Here is a 10871-nt window from a genome sequence, read left to right on the forward strand (position 1 = left end):
CCAGGTTCGAGTTGCTTGTACCAAGCCTCGTCAAATCGGTGAGTTGGGTTCCCAAATTGAACCCTGAAGCAGTTTTTGGTCCCACCGAGGTCCCCGTAAAGTTTCGGCAAAATCCAACTTGATTTGGCAAATAGGACGAACCGAGAAGGAGGCGTAGTAGAAGTGCATAAAGGGGGGTGAATTATCTATGGAAGGGAATGTCCGAGTGAGAAGGGGGGTGAATTATCCTGCGATGGGCGCGCCCGGGCTGAATAGGACAAAACTGGCGGGCGCGCCTCATCAAGTAGATGTGCGGATATCAACACTGTTATTTTGATATATTAAAAAAATGAAAAATCAGAGAGGGAACTATTCATTATCGTCTAAAAAAATCCAGAGAAAAGAGAGAGTGAGAGCAGAGAGCGAGATTTGGTTTTTTTCTTTCCCTTTCTTTCCTCGCCGATCATTTTCTCCGATCGTTGTCGGAAATCCACCCTCTTTTTAAGTTGTGAGAGAGAGAAGCAGAGAGAAAGCAGAGAGAGGGAGAAGGAGAGAAGAGAGAAAATCAGATCTGAAACCCCAAATTTGTCTTCCTCCTCCGATCTAGCTCCGATCATCCTCCGGCCATGTTCCGATCATTCTATCACCTTAAATCTCTGTAAGTTTTGATAGAAATAGTATTTTCCATTTTTCCCCTTTCAGATCTTCTTCTCCAATCGAATCTGAAGTTGTAGACGAATTAGCATTCATTCAATTAAGAGGAAGAGATCTCATTTTCGCTGAAAGAGAGAGAGAGAGAGAGAGAGAGAGAGAGAGAGAGAGAGAGAGAGAGATTTTACTTTTTCCTTACCTCCAATGGTCTTCTCCGGCAGATCTACTGGCCAGAACTTAAGCACCGATCGGCACATTTTCTCTCTTTTTCTTTTCGAATTTGCTATAATGCTGATATTTCTCCTTCATCTTCTCATCTCTTTCAGAGATCTGGCTATTCTTACTGCAGATTTAGTCAATTCTCCATTCAATCGCACTCATCATTTCCAATAGATCTTTAAATAGGTTTACCTTTAAGATCTGGTTTATTCTCAGAGATCAAATCCTTGATTCTGATTTTAGTTTCATTTTCTTCTCCGATCAGATCTGGGCTAAGATCCGATCATTTTCCGCTATTTGTTCATTGTCATCGTTGCGGATTTGGTGTTAAAGCTTAGAGAAGAAACGGTAAATTAGATTGTGCCGTGTTGGAATATCTAAAGAGAAAAGGTATTATTCTACTTTGATCTGAGTTTTTAATTCTTATGAAAATACTAGATTTGAATTTGTGATGAAATCGTTGTCATTTGAAGAAGAAATTTCTTTCAAATGATATGATCTTATGGCTATTATGTAGATCCTTTAGATGATGTGTTATTCACATGATGTTGTGAATGTTCTTTAAATTTTATTTTTTTTTCTCTCGTAATCTCTCTTTTACGACTTTGGATTCCATTCCCATGCAATTATCTCAGAGATTTCTCCAAAATATTGGGTGAATGTGAAGTTTTTCAGAATTTGTGTGTGAAAATAGTTTGTAGATTGATTATAGTTTTTTTTAGAGGATTATACAAGGTTTTTGTTTCTCTAAATCTGTTTGGATAATTATATATATATATATATATATATATATATATATGTTATATGTGCTGGATTTCATGAAGAAAAGAGGATCTGAATTGGATGAAAGCATAGTCCAAGACTGAAGAAGAATTACCTCTCAGTTGTCATTTTGATGTTCCTGTATGGACAGATTGAAATTGGTTAATATTTCTCTTCTCAGTATCCAAATTAGTAATTGATTTGCCTTGATAATTGAACTGAAGATTCAGTAGGCTATTTTCCAATTTCCATTGAGAATCCAAAGTTGTAAATAAGCATATCCAGTAGTTACGACATCCCTACAGAAAAAGGAAAGAATTATGCCCTGTAGGTGTTTGTGGAAATGTCTACTTGAAGGCCAAACTCCAGTTGAATAATGCCATATGTAAGGGGTGGCAAATACTTTACAAGCAACTCAAAATTATGCATTGAAATTGTCAATTCATGACCCTTGGACCTGGAGGGAATATTTTCATTTAAATTTCAAGTTAGAAGAAGTCATAATCACCCACAGTAACTAGAAGATAACCTCTAGAGCTGTCCTCTTGCTTGTTGGCTAAAAGCACAATTAGACATTGTTTGAACTGATTGTTTGTGCATAGTGATTGCTTAGTGAACTCGATATCTGGATAGGTTCAAGCCATAACACAAGGGTGCCTGGAGAAGGTCCGGTCACTTAGTTCAATGTGTGACAATTAGAAAACCCAATTTTCTCATGACAATGCTATATCAAAATGGTATCAGAGCAAGCCTACGAGGCTTTTTAACCCTGTGGATCCGGGAAGCTTATTTGCAGGTTGCTTTGAGCAGGTTTTAGAGGAGATTATTTTCAACTTGTGGATGCTTGTATGATTGCCATTGGCTGCTAGTATTGAGTGTGTCAATGTTTGAGGGCCATGGTATTTGGCTTTGACTCCGGCATGAGACGGTATTGAGCATTACATTTCAGCTTGAGTTGTTATTGTTGGCTACTTGAGTTGGCTTTAGGACAGAGATCACATCACTACTTGCAGCTGTTTGTTTTGGGTTGATATTGTGATTAGTTGCTAGTACCTTGTGTGGCAATTTTTACGGACATTTGTTTCAGCTTGTGAGATTTGTGTATACTTTATATAAGTGAATGTGATATCCTACAGTGTGTAGCTGCTGTTTTGTAGCTGATGCATCCTATGAATTAGATAGAAATGGTTCAAATTGTATAACACTTGGCTGTTTGGAATATGTCGATTTTCTTTTGAATATTAAAAGATCGGGTGAGCTTGAAGCATCATCTTATTAGCATATCATAACACAGAATATATTGATGTTAATTCCAAGAGCTTAGTGGTGTTATTGTCATTTCCCCAATTAGCCCGTTCAAGTTTTGATCGTGGTATAACCTCAACAAAGTAGGGTGGTATGATGATGAGATTTGGTCCTTGAGTTCAGCCCCCTGTGTTAGCACATTTCAGCCTTTCTCTTTAAGCATAGTTCAGCCCTGTTTTATCACATTTCATCCCTTGTTTTCAGCACAGGTTTAGCTCATTTTCTGCACAGATGCTGTCCATGTTGCTGCCCCAGGTTTGCACCCAATCTTGCCCCTGTTTTAGCATAGATGCTGTCCATGTTGCTGCCCCAAGTTGGCTCCCAATCTTGCCCTTGTTTTAGCATAGATGCTGTCCATGTTGCTGCCCCAGGTTTGCACCCAATCTTGCCCCTGTTTTAGCATAGATGATGTCCATGTTGCTGCCTCAGATTTGCACCCAATCCTGCCCTTTGTTTTAGCATAGATTCTGTCCGTGTCGCTGCCATGTTTAACATTTAAATTCAGCCCCTGAATCTAGCCCAGTTCTTCCACAGTGCAGTCCATGAATTAGCCCTCGTTAGCTCAATATTCCGCTCATATTTCTTTTAGCTCTGATTTAGATTTGAATTTTGTAAATGGATTTCATGGGTTATGAAAATTATGTTTGTGTCTGTGTGCAATTGATTACAAGGTAGCGGCATGTGCGTGTGTGTGTAGGAGTGTGTGAACTCTATGGATAGCATTTTTAAGTGTTAGAAACTGGCGTGGGACAGAATCTGAAAAATTTCTAACTTCTGTGGGTGGATGCTCTGCAGTGATGAATTCTCAAAGCAGATATCATACTGTTGCTTAACTAGGGTAGTCCTCAAAAGGATGCGTTTAATCAAAGCAGAATAGTCTCTATAGCGTTGCCTTAGTAATCTACTGGCGGAATTATCATTTCTTGAAAGTTGTACAAGCTGAGCTTGTATCCTCTTTTGAAATAGTTGCTGGGAATTTCTACTCGTGCTATGCTATGAGGATGGCATCCGTTTTGAGAGTTCCTTGGTAGAGCTCTCCTTCACACGTGGATGATCCAGAGGGTGGTAGGGACTCGTTCCCTCACCGTCGTTCCCGGATCGGGGTCCACAGGTATGTCTTACTAGGTCCGCGAGGTCCGGTTCCATAACTGTCAATGAAGCCTTAAGGTGCTTGGAGGTGAAGTCATAAGCTTCATCAAGTATATCCTCGCCATCTATTCTGAGGTGTGAAGCTTCATATAAACCCATCATTCCCCTTATGTCTTTACCTACGTATTGGCCAAATGTCCCCTCCTCGTCTTTGAAGTTCTTAAACACATCTGTTCCATGCAGAGTAGTCAGTAGGAGATCTAGTTGAGACTAATTGGTATGACGAATGATCAAATTACGAAGATGCAAATGTTCAAATTAGGAAACATAGGGACAAATGTAATGAGGTAAAAAAAAAAAAAATTAGGCAAGGCAAGCCTATTAAGGCTTTATTTTAAAGAATTTTATTTCCCCACTATTGCAAGTGGCCACATGAAAATAAAGTCCAACACCGAACTAGTATGCCCCCACTTAGTTGGAACTGAAAGGGACAAGGAAGAATACAAATCCAAAATCCTAGAGTCCTAGACGCTACTAAGAGATTGTTTTTAAATGAGACACTAAAGCCTTCTTTTATAGGAAGTAAAAGGATATGGCTCTAAGCTCTCCTTGGTGCAACGACTGAACGATGTTGAAATCCAATTTTGCTAGTTCTTGTAAGTGAAAACAGAGCAGAATATTAAATCTTTTGATCATCAAACATGGAAGAGGAAGAGTAATGGTGGCCTTACTAGGTAAGTGTTAGATGGTGTAAAGGCCAAACTGTTGTCATGGGTGGAGCTTTGATGATGAGCAATGCACATGTACTCGTATAGAGAGAGAGAGAGAGAGAGAGAGAGAGAGGTGAATCTTCAAGTAGTTATGAGGACAGATCCTTGGGCTAATAGATAAGATCGCTACTTCTATATTTTTTTAACTAATGGTCATAAACCTAAGAAATAATCTTAAAGAATGTGCAAAGAATATCCCCAAAAGAAGAAAAACAATTGTACCATAAGGACACCCTATTGTTTGAGGTTCTATTCCTAACATCATATTCTGCTTGACTTTACTAATGCCCATCAAATACATGGCATAAAAGATTATAACATTCAATACCAATTAGTCAACAAGATGGATTACCTACAATATGATTTGTTAAATTATAAAATCAATGGCATGAATCCATCTCTACCACAAGCTTATCATGAACGACTCATAGAATCAACAAGGGAAACTTATCAGATTATGATATTAATGAAATCATTTATTTCAAATACCTACGCAGTACAGACCATGAATGAAATGAATAAAGAGAAGAGATTCTCAAATAATCTAAAAAACACATAAGGTCATTCATTCTAAAGTCTAAACTACTGCATGCCCAATATCTGTATGATCAAATAAGATAGTATTATTTATTTCCAACCGTGTGGAATTGATTGGAAAGAAGAATTAATTAATTTCACACTCAAAGATGCATACGTGAGCATTTGATAGACACCACTAAATGAAGGATTACGAAAAATAACATCCAACAGCTTATTCAACTATCTCTTTGTTTTTTAAAAACAATCAGCCAAGAAGAACAAATGTCTTAAGAAGAGGGATAACAAGTTGAATCCTTTTTTTTAGACAAACACCTAATAGCTTTGAAAAGAAAGAAGCACTTTATTAACTCTTGAACGAACCACCATATTGACAAAAAATCCAAATGAATCTCAACTTGCAGCTGACTTTCTGGGCCAAGGACACTAAACAGGAAGAACTCTCTTCTTTTTTTTAAAAATGAATTCCACATAACAAAAAAAAAAAAAAAAACTAATGCCTACTTCTCAAAATGGGAGTTCAGACAAAAAATATATAAGTGTCCTTGAAACCAAATTCCAAGACCATTTAAACCATGAAATGAAAGCTTTCAGATTATTTATTAAGGGTCATGATTTCTATGTACAATTTTTTAAGTGATAATCTCAACTCAAATGTTCATAAAATAAATAATTTTTTAAGTGCCTAAATGCAATGGGAAATGCTCTCAGTTGGATAATAAAAATCTTCTTTTATATGTAAACGAGATAAAAGGCTACTGTTGTCTATAAAAACCTTATTCATATGGAAAGAAGAAAATCAATTTCTGAAGATATTAAGCCCAGCATCACATTATTAATCCTACGATATCATATTATCCTCCACTGTTGGAAATACCCTATAAGCCTATAAATTGACTTTGAACTTGTTCATGCTACTATTGTCATAATGACATTACACAATAAACAATCATCTCCATGGACATGATGAGGCAAACTTAAACCTGTAAATTCCATTCAAAACCTTTGGACTGGCTTCTTATTGTACTCATGAAATTGCATGTTAAGACCCTTAATTTATATGGTTCCAATGACTTTGACCTAATACCCAAAACGACGACGACGTAACTTTGAATTCTATGCCCAGCATTGCATCAACCAAGAATCAAATAGAATGTTGAACATTAATATTATTTTATTTGGCAATTCAAAGTGTTCACAGATTTTAGCACTAACAGCATGATACTAATGTTGCACAGCCCATTTTCTTAGAGATAGAGGAAACGTTGGCATTTCGTACAGTAGGGATATATTTATTGGATATTGCAAGCCCATGAAGAAATTAAGCACTAACAAACACATAGCAGGATAACTTATCAACACTTCGGTAACAATGAAACACATTGAAATGTCTCAGGTACAAAGAGGACCATCCGTGTGATGCACGACTTGCAAGTTATTCAAGATTAAAAAGAGAATGAAACACGAAAGTTATTAAAAAACAGTACAGATGAGTGGAGGGATGCTATGAGTTTAACACTCGTAGACTTTGGTAGGGTCATGTTACATGTAAAAGGAAGATAAAGAGCAAAACAGATTTCTACCATTCCAATAGGTTAAATTGATAATGGAGAAAACAAATGGCTGGTTGCTCATTCTCATTCTTAATATATATGTTCCTTTCTTTCTATATAATGCTAATGCGAACTTTGTGGCATTGACTAAGATGCAAGTCTTTTTGAAAATTTTGCCAGAATTCTAGTTTCTAAGCAACGGGGCAATAAACCCAAAGTTGACTCAACTTCTTTTAGATCCCCATGAATTGTTTCCAGTTTGGATATAACTCTTTTAGACACCCATGAATTGTTTCCTGTTTAATCATCTCTTCGGTCTCTTGTTCTTGAAATTCAAACAACCTTCTTGGGTCATTCCATAGGTATAGCTTAACATGCTCCTTGCTGTCAAGGGAGGTGAAGATACCCAATAGATTGGTCCTCTAGCACTCCCAAATCTTAAAATTGTAGCTATCCGAAAATTCACTTACAGTCTCAAGATCAAGCACCAAACAAGAGTTCAGGAGAATATAACAAAAAATTTCCACTCAATTATCAAATTATCTCTGCACTAGACTTTCGATGATTTAAGTTAAACTAAAATAGGCCGCAACCATTACAATCTAGTACAAAAACTATCAACTAAAAGAAAGTTGAATGCCTGTAAAAGGAAACTCACTAGAAACAACGGAAAGATCCTTCAACAAATTAATTCACATTTTCTTCTTTTCAATTAATATCCAAGGGTGAGGAAGTTTCTAATATGGAGACCCTATTGATTGACCAAGCTTAATTTAAAAGAGAACATGAAACCCTAAAAAACCAAAGGATTAACTCAGCTAGTTACTCCATGTTATTAACTGACTGGGAAATTTTATTTTAGTTTCTAAAATATGAATTCAACTTTCAAATGACTAAACCAAAATTAAAGCTGGTTGGACACCCTACATTAGAATGTTATAAAACTCCCAGGCAGAACCCAACACTAACCCTTGGATGTTTTTTCCTCACTGCATTTATTCACTCAATGAGAAGGAAAAATTCAGAGAGAAAATGGCAAGCAAATGTAGCACTGATGTCTAACAGCCTTGACTAGATGACATCATTAGTATCTGAATATTAAATGATGAGCTGATTTTATTCTCATAAAAGGTAGCTTCCCATGACATTACAATAGCATTTGCCACATTGACTTTGCCCAAAAGACACTTAAAGCAATTGGATTTGCTCCTAAAAAATGTCATCAATTCCATTCATGAACAAACAGATGAGCAGAATAACAGTCATTTGGGAATCTCATGGGAAAAGATAGTGGCAGGCAAGGCATTTGAAACTTCACCTTTGATAGTGCTGTTTTACAAGGAAAAGCTGGTTAGAATATACAAAGAGATAGACTGTGATACTTTGTCGAAACCCTAGGTTAGATCTCAATTGAAAGCCCAAGCCATACCCAAATCGCCACCGGAATCACAACCTTAACCCAACCGAAACCCTAACCCAAACTCAAAGCCTACCCAAATCCCCACCGAAACCCTAACCCAAACTCAAAGCCAACCCAAATCCCCACCGAAACCCTAACCCAAACTCAAAGCCAGCCCAAATCCCCACCGAACAAAGCTGAAGAGAAAACTCAAAACCAAAAAAACCCAAACCAAAGTAAATCAAAGAAGAGAGAGAATGATTGACACCAAAAAGATGATGTTTACCTTGAAAGTGTTTTGCTTCAACTTCAACTCGATCAAGATCACAGATTCAAGTCTAATCCTCCATTAAAGTTGCAGAGAAAGCTTCCTTTCCGATCACTTCTAGCCACGAGAAAAACCCTATTTTTGAGAGGCGAAAAACCCTATTTTTGAGAGGCTTTGAGCGTCAGCAAACAACGAAATAAGGGTGGAAAAGAAGCCTAAAACCCTAATCGAGAGGGCTTTGAGCGTGAAGGCGAGAAAACAACTCTAATTTTGAAAAAAAACAACTCTAATTTCGACTAACCCTAATAGAGGGAAAATGAAAAATCTGGAATATGAGGGGACTTTCGCGCAGGAGAGAAAAGGGAAACCTAGCGCGACTTTTTTATTTCTACTCACCGACGTTTTAGAAAAGATGCCGCTGGTTCTCATATTCAGCGACACACATGAACGTCGGTTAATATAAACGCCTTTATCAAATTAATTAGCGATGTTTTATTTATAAAACGTCGGTCAATATTCACTTTTAGTGACTTTCCTAAAACGTCGGTAAATAAATAACCCTTTCACCGTCATTCTATTTATTAGCGTTGGTGCATATATAATATTAGGGTCATTTTTTGCGAACGTCGGTAACAGAACATCGGTAAAAGCTACTTTTCTTGTAGTGATTGCAGTCTCTGCTAGGGGATGTTCATATGATCCATAACCATGTATCTTGCTATGATTCAAGCAATGTGAAACTGTTCATGTTCAATATTTAGTAACTGCATTTTATCAGTATCTTGCTTTGATTTCTTCTTTTCAGGGTTATATTTCTCTATATAATACTTTTAGATTCTCCTTGCTCCTTAGTCTAAATGTGAATGCATTCGTGTTTAAATGCTTTTGCAATTTGAATAGTTTCCATTCATGTTTTAATTTCTCAAATGGAACTCCATTTACAAATTGCATTTTGTAGAATCCAGTTTGTCTTTCTTTTCTTGTTTCTCCAAATTCTTCGAGCTCATTATGGGGAGATTTCAAAATTAATCTAAATACATTACTTTTTAAAATTTTCATTACAGTTCCTCCCCACTTCTTCAAAAAAGAAGTAAATACATTTATGTTCAAAATGCTTTTAATTTCTCAGATAGAACTGCATTTACAAAATGCACTTTAGAGAGTCTAATTTGTCTTCCTCTTTTTTAGTTTCTTCGAAGACTTCGAGGCCATTGCTAAGCAAAAGCTACCAAAGCCACTGCATATGAAAAAAATATCTAGAGACGAATGCGGCTAAAGAAGCAAAGAACGCAGGTTGTTAGTCTTTTTTACATCCTTTTTATGTCATTATGCATATCCTTTTTTATTTTTTAGATTTCATTGTTCCGTCCACACCTGTGTGTATGATCAAAAAATTCACTGTGAATACCTATCTCAGGAAATAATAACGTCATTGACTGGACGTATAGCAACCATCATATTTGTCAACTGATATCAAAATTCATTTATTAATTTCATTCACCGATTGTTGTTGGTCGATTCAGTTAACACCCAAGGTTTGACATTGCTATTGACTTCTGCAATCCAAAGTGTTTACCAGTTTGCCAATCTTCACGAAGAAGATATGTTGACAGATTCTCCAGTAAATCATTACTCTTGATTTTCTGCCAATTGAAGTTTCACATGGAGGTCATATACCTATTTTTACATAGTCTAGGGGTTGTTTTTTGTGTTTTCACCATTCAAAATATTTTGATCAATTACTATGTGTGTAGCTAATATAGCAACCCCCCCTGGCATTGAGTGATTCTTCATTTCTAGTTGAGTAATTCCTAAAATCCTATCTAACATCAAATGATTCCAGTACAAACTGTCGAACGATTCGATATAACTTTCCTACTATTCTCGTTTGTGGAGCAATTACTCTTTGTGCGAGTTTTTTATTTGCAGGTTACAGCCTACATCAAATACCCTTTTAGTCCCCCATAAGGAGAAGAGAAAGAACTCTGTGTCTGTGTGTGTGCGAGAGAGAGAGAGAGAGAGAGAGAGAGAGAGAGAGAGGTGCTGATCGTCCGATCAGATTTTATGTTGGAAAAAATAACGTTCAATTACGCTATAAAAAATATATTGCGTTCGTTCGATGCTGTTTTGAAAATTTTAAGAGATAAATGGCTTAAAATTCTTTTTTTCATCGAAAGAAAACACCGTATCTATGTAGAAAAGGGCATAAAATTTGAATTACACCCATTTTAAAAAAACCCTTCTCTCCTGGCTCAGCCAAGCTGGGAGCTTGCCAATATTGTCTAGTGCACCATATCAAGTCACAACCATGGTGCAAAAGTTCGTGCACGCACGCACAC

The 10871-nt window shown here is 36.7% G+C and overlaps 1 long non-coding RNA gene across 1 annotated transcript; it reads left to right on the forward strand.

Annotated features, from left to right (window-relative positions):
- Positions 1–371: 371 nt before the first annotated feature.
- On the forward strand, positions 372–10037 carry LOC143881056 (uncharacterized). The gene is made up of 3 exons (XR_013251844.1): positions 372–637; positions 1115–1239; positions 9721–10037. It is a non-coding gene; the product is annotated as an uncharacterized LOC143881056 (long non-coding RNA).
- Positions 10038–10871: the final 834 nt, after the last annotated feature.

Source organism: Tasmannia lanceolata, unplaced genomic scaffold (genome assembly GCF_043159265.1).
Source record: "Tasmannia lanceolata isolate RefF3 unplaced genomic scaffold, GAP_Taslan_0.1 ptg000007l, whole genome shotgun sequence".
Taxonomy (NCBI): domain Eukaryota; kingdom Viridiplantae; phylum Streptophyta; class Magnoliopsida; order Canellales; family Winteraceae; genus Tasmannia; species Tasmannia lanceolata.